The following is a 10,432-nucleotide window of genomic DNA, read 5'->3' as shown; positions in this document are numbered from 1 at the left end:
GCGCGCTCACAAAATAAGTGGCCGCGCTAAATTAGTGCCCGCGCTCCAGCAAGTTACTGTGGGCTTACGAGAGGCAGAGCTCGTGCCTGCCTCACTTCTCATCGCTCCCGTAGCGGAGCTCGGCAAATTTGCTGATTTTGACTATAAAATGCGATTGGAATCATACAGAAATCACATTTACACAAGATCAGTGGAGACATTTTATTATTATTATTATTTAGTTTTTCTTTAATTGTTTTTCCGTTACATTGGAGTATGACAGGTGAGGCTCTGCCTCCCCTGCCTCCACTGACTGCACGTCGCTGCTAGATACTCAAAATGGCCTAGTGGGGTGTTGAACGCGGTCTTCCACTCCTTGAGGTCGAGTTTCGAGAAAATGGTGGCCTTCTGTAGGGGTTCGAAGACTGAATTGATGAGGGGCAGTGGATACTTGTTCTTGATGGTGATGTTGTTAAGGCCCCGGTAGTCAATGCAGGGGCGCAGGGAGCGGTCTTTCTTGGATACAAAGAAGAAGCCTGCTCCGACGGGGGAAGAAGAGGGTCTTATGATGCCAGCAGCGAGTGAGTCTTTGATGTATGTCTCCATGGTATGGAGCTAATTTCCTGCCATAACTCCACAAACAAACTAAACAGGTTTTACAAATGCCTTATGATTCACTAACAAACACAATGTGGTTTGCAAATACAAAACACCATCTACAAACTAATGAATTTAGTTTTGCAAAGAAAAAACGTATCTAGCCAGAAAATAAATGTTATTAGGGGCTGTAAATATAATAAGCCTTTGTCTAAAATGGACAACATTGTAACTAAAGAGATTTAAACTATATATACAGCCAGGGGACGTTCGGGACGAATCCCGATGGGCCGGTACTGAAGTGGGCCGGTCGGATAAGTCACTGCTCACCCCCCCTTCCCCCCCGTCGACAATTTCCTCGCGGTATTTACTTGCGGCACCACCGAGGTGGGCCGCTTACTTGCGGTACCGAGGTGGGCCGGCGGTACCGAAGTGGGCCGGTCGAGAGTCCCGGGCTGATTTGTTGTCCCAGTCCGCCCCTGTATACAGCGATTCTGCACTCGGTCAATCAGCTGCTTTTCATTTTTATTCCTGCTATATTCAATGAGTGATACAAATATTTTTTACCACAAGTTCTTAATAAAACTGACACTGTTGGACTTGGTACTAGTTGACTGCAACCAGAAATAAAATGAAGTACTTTACTGTGTACTTTGTGAGTAATCCTCTGTCAGAGTCCCCTCCATAGTACATAATGCATGTTTTTTGCTATCTTTGATGAATGATAAAAATAAAATGTTACCATTAGTTCTTAATGAAATTGATACGGTTTGACTTTGTATTAGTAAGCCTACTACTAACAATACATTGAAGTACTTTTACTGTGTATTTTTTGAGAAATACTCTGTCAAAGTCCCCTCCTGTGAACAAAATCAAGCCACTTCTGCTAAGTTTGATGAGGGAATTCTTTTTTGTTGCCATTAGTTCTTCGTGAGATTGATCCTGTTGGACTCAGTACTACTGATACTACCCCCACAAGTACTATGAAGTACTTATTGTGTACTTTTCCAGTAATCCTCTGTCAATGTCCCCTCCTGAGTACAAGAATGCATGTTTTTCTTTTAATAAGTGTTAAAAAACATTTCTTCCTGAGACTGATATTGTTGGACAGAGTATTTTAAGAGGATGGTAGACATGATATCAGCAATACTTCCAGTCAGTACTCCGGCAGCAGCATTTTCACACCTTGGAAAGTCTTTAGAGTCTGGCCTGGAATGGATAGCTGGTCACAAATATCCTTCAGCAAAGTAACACACTCTGTCACATGGTTGCCCTCTTATGATGCTGCTGTCTTTTAATATATAATTATTCCTCTGCCGCTAGTTCGTTCCTCGCAGATTCTTCAGTCTCATCAGCCTCATCCTTCCATCAGTCCCAGTTAACGCCTCCAGCCCACTTCCAGTATCTGACTCCATATGATATTGTCCTGATGCTGTAAGGGTGATGCCCCATGATCACAAAATGACCCCTCTAGAGTGCCAAGGACCTCATATTATGTCTGTCATTAATGTTACATCACCCATTAAATCACCCAAAAAATATTTTTTTCCCTCATCAAACTTAGAAGAAGTGGCTTGATTTTGTTCTCAGGAGGGGACTTTGACAGAGTATTTCTCAAAAAAATACACAGTAAAAGTACTTCAATGTATTGTTAGTAGTAGGCTTACTAATACAAAGTCAAACCGTATCAATTTCATTAAGAACTAATGGTAACATTTTATTTTTGGGTCATTCCAGAATTGGAGGACATTTCATGTCCCCCATATAAAAAATCTAATAATCCATGCCCAAAAAGCTAAGACATGCACTTGTTGTGTTAAATATACTTGTCTTGAGACAAGATGCATATAAAGTTGTAGAAAAAGTGGTTTCAAAATATTATTTAAAATATCAAATAGCTCTCGAACACCCCCTAAAATTGCCCTTTTCTCTTGTCCCAGCTTCTTGGTGACCAACTTGCATGTCAACTATAACATTTAAAATAGGGTTTTTATTTACTTTTTTGGTATTATTCTATTGATATATGTGTCTTGTAATGGTAAAATCAATTTGTTAAATCATAAACACATTTTAAATAACAGTAATTTTGCACAGAAGGTGTGTCCCTCAACATGCGCGCAACCCTGTTACCGAAACCTTTTTAGCTTGGCAGAGGAAGTGAAAAAACTGTTTGTCGCATGACACAGTGGAAAGGACATCAGCAAGCCATGTGCTACTACCATGGGTAGACCAAAACTAAGTCCTCTCTTTTATTTGTAATATATTTCCAATCTTGTCACTCTTGAAGGAGTGTGGCACTCATACAAACGCAACCCTGTTACTCAAATTATGAAACAAAAACAAATTAATTTCAAATGTATCTTTCTTTTGTTAAATATATATAAATATAAATATAATATAAAGTGTGTCCATTCCTTGACAATAGCATTACATTGTGCAGCTAGCATTAATTCCTGAGGTAAAAGCTAAAATTAGCATTGATTTTCAACCCTGTTACTTGCAACCCTGTTACTATAATTAGAGTAACAGGGTTAATTCTTCATTGGAAAATATACATTTGATGCCTTAGCTGGGCAAATCACTTTTTTTTATGGTTTATTATCTGTTTTTCCTAAATACATAACAAAAAATAATCAAATGAAAGGTTCATTTTTCAAAAATGTTGGTGTCTAAATTGTCCTCCAATTCTGGAATGACCCTTTTATCATTCATCAAAGATAGCAAAAAACATGCATTATGTACTATGGAGGGGACTCTGACAGAGGATTACTCACAAAGTACACAGTAAAGTACTTCCTTTTATTTCTGGTAGCAGTCAACTAGTACCGAGTCCAACAGTATCAGTTTTATTCAGAACGTATGGTAAAAAATATTTGTATCACTCATTGAATATAGCAGGAAAGAAAATGAAGAGCAGCTGATTGACCGAGTGCAGAATCGCTGTATAGTTTAAATCTCCTTAGTTACAATGTTGTCTATTTTAGACAAAGGCTTATTATATTTACAGCCCTAAGAACATTCATTTTCTGGGCTCAATATGTGTCTTGGCTGTTTTCGTTGTGATCGCTAAATTCAGATGCTGGATCGCTAGAAACACCGCTGTCATGATCAGGCTGGCAAGAGCTGTTCCATGCTCTGCTCAACCTCCCGCCTTCCCAATGGACTCAGTAGTGCCCCCTGCTGCCGTGGAGCATGTGTGAGTGAGCATGTGTGAGTGTGTATGAGCACAACCACGGCGGAATATTACTGCCAAAAGTCACGTGACTCAGTCACGTGACTTTTGGCAGTAATATTCCGCCGTGAGAAGAAAAAGTTTTGTACTTGTAAAAAAAAGTTTTGTAGTTGTAAAACAAAGTGTTGTAGTTGTAAAACAAATTTGTGCACTTGTAAAAAAAAGTTTTGTAGTTGTAAAACAAAGTGTTGTAGTTGTAAAACAAATTTGTGCACTTGTAAAAAAAAGTTGTGTACTTGTAAAACCTAAGCTGAATTTGTCTCTGAAACATGATTTATTAGAAAAATGTTATGTGTTTGTTTGATAGATACGTTTTTTCTTTGCAAAACTAAATTCATTAGTTTGTAGATGGTGTTTTGTATTTGCAAACCACATTGTGTTTGTTAGTGAATCATAAGGCATTTGTAAAACCTGTTTAGTTTGTTTGTGGAGTTATGGCAGGAAATTAGCTCCATACCATGGCCTCACGCTCAGTTCGGGAGAAGTTAAACAGGCGACTGGATGGGAGAGATGCCCCAGGAAGAAGATCTATTGTGCAGTCGTAAGGGCGATGAGGGGGCAGAAAAACGGCTCGCTGCTTGCTGAAAACCTCTCCCAGGCTATGATAAACCGGAGGGACAGCGGACAAGTTGAGTGGCTCCTGCTGAACTGGGGGAATACCGACCTCTGCTGGGGGAATTGCAGACCGCAGGCATGAAGAGTGACAAAAGGAACTCCAACTCCTTACTTGATTCTCCGACCAGTCTATGTGGGGGTTATGCAGTCTTAACCATGGCTGGCCCAGAACTAGGGGTGTGTGAGGGGAGGACATGACGTGGAACTGAATCATTTTATGGTGATTACCGGACAGGACGAGATGTAGGGGTTCGGTGACATGGGTAACGTGTGCCAGGAGCTTCCCATTCAGACCTCGAGCATTGAGAGGAGCCGTCAGAGGTTGAGTTGAGATGCCGGCTGAGGCAACCAGTTGGGCATCCAAAAAGCTCTCATCAGCCCCAGAGTCCAGTAGGGCAGGCAGAGAGAGAGACTGTTGGTTTAACAACAGTGTGGCTTCAAGTGGCTTGCAGGTCTGGGGGGTTGAGGAAGAAACAGCCTTGCCACCTTTACTGGCGAGCACCCTCTTTTGGGCGCTGGGGGCATGTGTCCACGAAATGACCGGAGTGAGCACAGTAGACACAAAGTCCTTCTCTTATTCTCCGGAGACGTTCTTGGGGAGTGAGTCGGGCTCTGCCTAGCTGCATCGGTTCCTCTGAAGACAGGAGAGGAGAAAAGACTTCAGATGGGGCACTGGGACTTGGGAAAGTTTCCGACCTGAATCTTGCGAGAGGAGACGAGACAGGGCGAGAGGGGGGTGACCCAGGAGATCGGCTAGCTCTTTCCCTACGGCGCTCCCTAAGGCGGTTATCCAGTCTTATGGCTAGAGAGACCAACTCATCCAAGTTAGCTGATTTTGTCCCTCACTGCTAACTCATCCTTAACAGAATCAGTTAGCCCTGTTTGAAAAACCCCTTGAAGCGCTGTGTCATTCCAACCCGCCTCTGCAGCTACACTACGGGAGCCCTGTCGCAGTGAGAGGAGGCGTTTAGTAGCGTCCCTACCGCTGACGGGGTGGTGGAATACTTTCTTCATTTTCTCTGCAAACTCTGGATAAGAATTACAAAGGTTGGACTGACTCTCACATACAGCTGATGCCCAGGCTAGGGCGCTACCTGTAAGTAAACCTATCATATAACAAATCTTAGCTCTGTCGTTAGCATAAGTAGACGGCTGCTGCTCAAACACAAGAGAACACTGCATTAAGAAAGACGTACATGTCCCTAAGGCACCTGCGTACCGCTCTGGAGTGGGAATATTAGGCTCACGTGAAGGGAGAGCGGGCTGGGCTGGAACCGGTGCTAACTCTTGTGGGGGAGCTGGATCCTCAGGAGCAGGCGGAGTAAGATGAGTTGAAACCAGGTTGAGGTGATGTCCCATCTGTGCTACGTTGGCGGCTAGTGATGCAAGGTTATCCATAACCTCTCTGAGCATCTGGTCATGCCGGCCCACGAGGACGCCTTGGTTGGAGAGAGCCTCACGAATTGGGTCCGAGCCTGCTGGGTCCATGGTGGCCAGATTGTTCCGTTAGGATTATGTTTTAAATAGGACCCAGGCGCAGGCAATGACTGAAGATGTTTAAATGGTTTATTGTTCGGAGACTCAGGCAGGTTTGGAGACTATGGAGGTCCGGAGTGGAGGTAGGCAGTTCAGGCTGGACTGAGAACAGGGCAGGCAGGTATGGTGAAGGAAGAAGCAGGCAGGTTGGCTGGAAGCTCTGGTGGCCGATGGCTGAGGGATCGCACTGGAAGCACAAGGAGAAACTAATTACAAAAAGTACAGAATAACACGCAGACAGGATAACTGAATTGAGCAGCCAGGAGGATGCAATACCACTGGTGTAGAAAACAATCTGGCGGTGAGTTGCTGGGAGACTGGAGTAGATATGCTGTGTCCTGATTGGATTGATGAGGGACAGCTGAGTCGGTCGGCCAGGTGAGTGCAATCAGGCTGCTGCCTGCAAGGGAAACCACACCCCCTCCACACACACACAGGGGAACAAACAGGGGCACACAGGGACACAGTTTGGGCCGTGACAGATATGGTATTGGCAGGAAACCCGGCGGAGCAGGTGTCGGCGGGACCCCCAACAGGACAGGATCTGGTGTCGGCAGGACCCTTGGCGTAGCACGTGTCGGCGGGACCCCCAACAGGACAGGATATGGTGTTGGCAGGAAACCCGGTGGAGCACGTGTCTGCGGGACCCCCAACAGGAAAGGGGAATAAACATGGTCCAGTATGTTTCCCCCGCGCGTCGGGCAGCTGATGTGTTGGTAATATTTTGGCAAAACCTTCTTCATGTTGGCGGTGTTGAAATCTCCGGCCACAACGAACGCCGCATCTGGCCGTGAAGTCTCGGTTTTATCAATAATCCCAAACAGCTGATCGAGTGCCGTGTTGTTGTCGGCGAGTGGCTGCGGGGGGACATACACTGCTGTTATCACAACAGATGTGAATTCCCTCGGCAGATGGAAGGCCCGACATGAGATCATGAGGTGCTCTAGATGTGCGGAACAGTCCGATGAAATAACCTTCACATCTGAGCACCAGTTGTTGTTAGTCATTACACACACACCGCCTCCCTTACTTTTCCCCGAGTTAGCAGTCCGGTCCTGACGAAAAATAGAGAATCCATCAGGGACAATGGCGGAGTCCGGGATAGCGGGGTTGAGCCAAGTCTCAGTGAGAATTAACACGTTACAGTTCTTAATGTCCCGTTGAAAAGCAATCCGGCTTCTGAGTTCATCTAGCTTATTTTCAATGGATTGAACATTAGCCAGAAGAATACTCGGAAGAGGGGGTCGATTCTCTCGTTTCCTCAGTCTGACCAGCAGCCCGGCCCGGCACCCGCGTTTTGTTTTCTTCTTGCGTCTCTCAGGTAGAACAGCAACAGGTAGCCATGGTGAATCTCCATTGTCTGTCGGAGGGTTATTTTTGTCCACGAAGTTTCGCAATTGAAGAAGTTCCTCTCTGCTATATTGTATGGCAGAGTAGGTGCGGTCGGCTAGCATGTTGCGAACCATGTTAAAAGTAAAACGGCAAAAGTAAAATAAATATGTACAAAATACGAAAATGGTAGTTTGACTTCTACCAGAAATAAAATGAAGTACTTTTACTGGGTAAAACTGAGCTTTGGGTAGATGTTAGTGCTGGACAGAACAGAGTTAATCAACAAAGCTGCAATGAACATGTACATAGGCTCATGGAGGCTTTTGTGAATAACAATGATGCGCACAATAGTGGAATTACTGCAGATGATCAGAACATAAACTGTAAACATGATCACAAAATACAGATATCTATATCTCTGCACTTCCACATGCCCATCAAAAGTTATGTCACATTGAATTGAGCATCCATCAGTAATGCAGGCAGATCATATGTTAACTCTCATGAACAATACCTGAACAGTCTCACTTGCAGTAACATCCAAGCTGTGATGAAGAGTGCTAATGCTTCACACAAAGAGTGCCAGAAAGTGTCTGAGTCTGTGGGAGGTTTTTTATCTGACTGCTAACTCCTCTATGGATCTCATTAAGGAAAACAAAAGTGCAAATGCTCAATGGGTCAATGAATGCAGAAGAACGCCCAAAGATCCAGGGAAGATCCGAAGAACATAAAGATAAGATCCAGGGCAGACAAAAGGAAGATCCAGGGACGGTAAAGGGAAGATTAGATTAGAAGCATTTTATTGTCATTACTAAGTGCAGCGAGAAGAGTAAAGCTAGTCCTTTTAAGATCTAGTGAATATCCAGGGAAGGTAAAGGGAAGATTCAGGGAAGACCCAGGGAAGATCCGGGCATTTTTGTTCTTGAGAGTCAGCGCCAACTCGGCTCATGTCCCACTCACCAACTCTCATAGGAATGAAAGGGGACCAGCCTTCAGCGCTGTATCCAGTTCTATGTATGCCTCCATGATTTGCCCACCGTATGTGAAGCACTCTTTGTCCACCGAACCCCAGCCTGCAAAAGTCAAAACACAATGAGAGATGGAAGAGCTCGAACTTGATGGCAAATACTAAAGAATTGATTGGAAGTTACGGCCGGAGAATTGACAAAGACATTTGCTGCAGCGATAAGGTGACACAGCTCCTGCCCAACCGACTCTGAAGATCGCCCAGACGGTCCCATGTATTTTAGCTGGTTCAATAATCAACACTCTGCATGACAAGACAAAACAAACAAATCACTATAACACCTCTATCAGCTGATGCCAACGGGCAGGAATAAGGAGACAAAAGTAAGAGAACGCAGCACCCTAAGGTTGCAGGCCTGTGCTCGGTGAGGGGAGTAGGAAGTGATAAACTGGGTCCAAGGTATGGGCCTAGGAAATATGTTCCTCAACAATTGCTAGGGATAAGGAGGCAGAGTTTTAACAGGACAGGTAGTGTTGGATATTTGTTGCTGGCCTTGGGCGAATTGGGTCCAGTGACACCGACAAATGCATGGTGGAAACCTGGTTCTTGCAGAAGGCTGTGTCCTGAAGAGGCAGCTGAATAAACCTCCACCAAACCTCCTCTCCTTATATCATTTTTATCTGAGTTTACAGTTAACTCTCACAGTAACGTGATCAATCCACGTTACATCAAACATTGCCTTTGTATTCAGTACAATTCAGTTTGCTGAAGCTCTTCACGTGTTGATGGAGTTTAATGAGCTCCATAGAGGAGTTAGCAGTCAGATAAAAAACCTCCCACAGACTCAGACACTTTCTGGCACTCTTTGTGTGAAGCATTAGCACTCTTCATCACAGCTTGGATGTTACTGCAAGTGAGACTGTTCAGGTATTGTTCATGAGAGTTAACATATGATCTGCCTGCATTACTGATGGATGCTCAATTCAATGTGACATAACTTTTGATGGGCATGTGGAAGTGCAGAGATATAGATATCTGTATTTTGTGATCATGTTTACAGTTTATGTTCTGATCATCTGCAGTAATTCCACTATTGTGTGCATCATTGTTATTCACAAAAGCCTCCATGAGCCTATGTACATGACATTACATGTTACTTGTTAGACGCTTTTATCCAAAGCGACTTACATTCTCAATACTGTGGGCAATCCCCACAGGAGCAATTTGGGGTGAAGTGTCTCAGGGACACAAAGACATGCTGACTGCAGTGGGGTTTGAACCTGTGACCCCCTGATCCCAACACCAACGTATATATGTAAACCTCTGCAATATTCAACCATCATGAGAAAAAGAACTGTCAATGTCTGTCTGGTTTTGTCTTGGCTTCTGCCGACTTGTGAGACTGCAGTGGGATTTATTCTTTATTCTAATAGCAAACTCTGCATTTTTACTATTAGGGGGATTTTTGTAACATTTCAATTTACAATCTTCAGTGTGTGAGCTCAAGCGCTCTCTCTGTATATGGAGTGTTCATGTTGATAAATATGTCACTTCTGCCTCTTATCTTCATACTTTTTACATACACCAGGATACTTATACTATCATATCAAAATGGTAGAGAATACAGGAGGAAAGCTGCACAGACCTGTTTACCCCACCTGTTGGTTTTAATCAGCTTTTCCTGTTTATTTTATTTAGATGATGTTATAATTCGTCTAGGATTAAATATTCCCAAAATGACACGTTTGATATTGACTTTGCAAATGGTTTCCTATCACTCCCTCTTCAACCCAATCATATACGGACTGAAAATGAAAGAAATCTCTAAACACCTTAAATTGTTGTTGTGTCGGATCAAATCACACTAATGTTACCTGGGTTGGGGTAAAGATTTACTAAACATAGCACAACAAGTCAGGAAATGTGTGTTTGGTAGACGACTACTTTTTTGTAACAATGCTTCTTGGCATTACATTTCATACCGTTGGAAAGCCTGTTTATTTCTCTTTTAAATGGAGCCACATTTGTGAGGAACAAGCGTTTGTGGGATGAGAAGCAGAGCTGAGTATGTGGGTCACGCCATGAAATAATGTGCCAAATCTTCTCTGCCAATGCCAAACAGCTTTGTATTGCTGTTGACTCTTTGTTGGTGTTGTTTGAACAATTAAGAAATC

General features: G+C 43.6%; 1 pseudogene; it reads left to right on the top strand.

The window, feature by feature from the left end:
- The first annotated feature begins 9,257 nt into the window (after window positions 1-9,257).
- LOC117485861 lies at window positions 9,258-10,126 on the top strand (annotated as a pseudogene).
- Window positions 10,127-10,432: the final 306 nt, after the last annotated feature.

Source organism: Trematomus bernacchii, unplaced genomic scaffold (genome assembly GCF_902827165.1).
Source record: "Trematomus bernacchii unplaced genomic scaffold, fTreBer1.1, whole genome shotgun sequence".
Lineage (NCBI taxonomy): Eukaryota > Metazoa > Chordata > Actinopteri > Perciformes > Nototheniidae > Trematomus > Trematomus bernacchii.
Note: the sequence above shows the minus strand (reverse complement) of the source record. Positions and strands in the feature narration are given on the sequence as shown.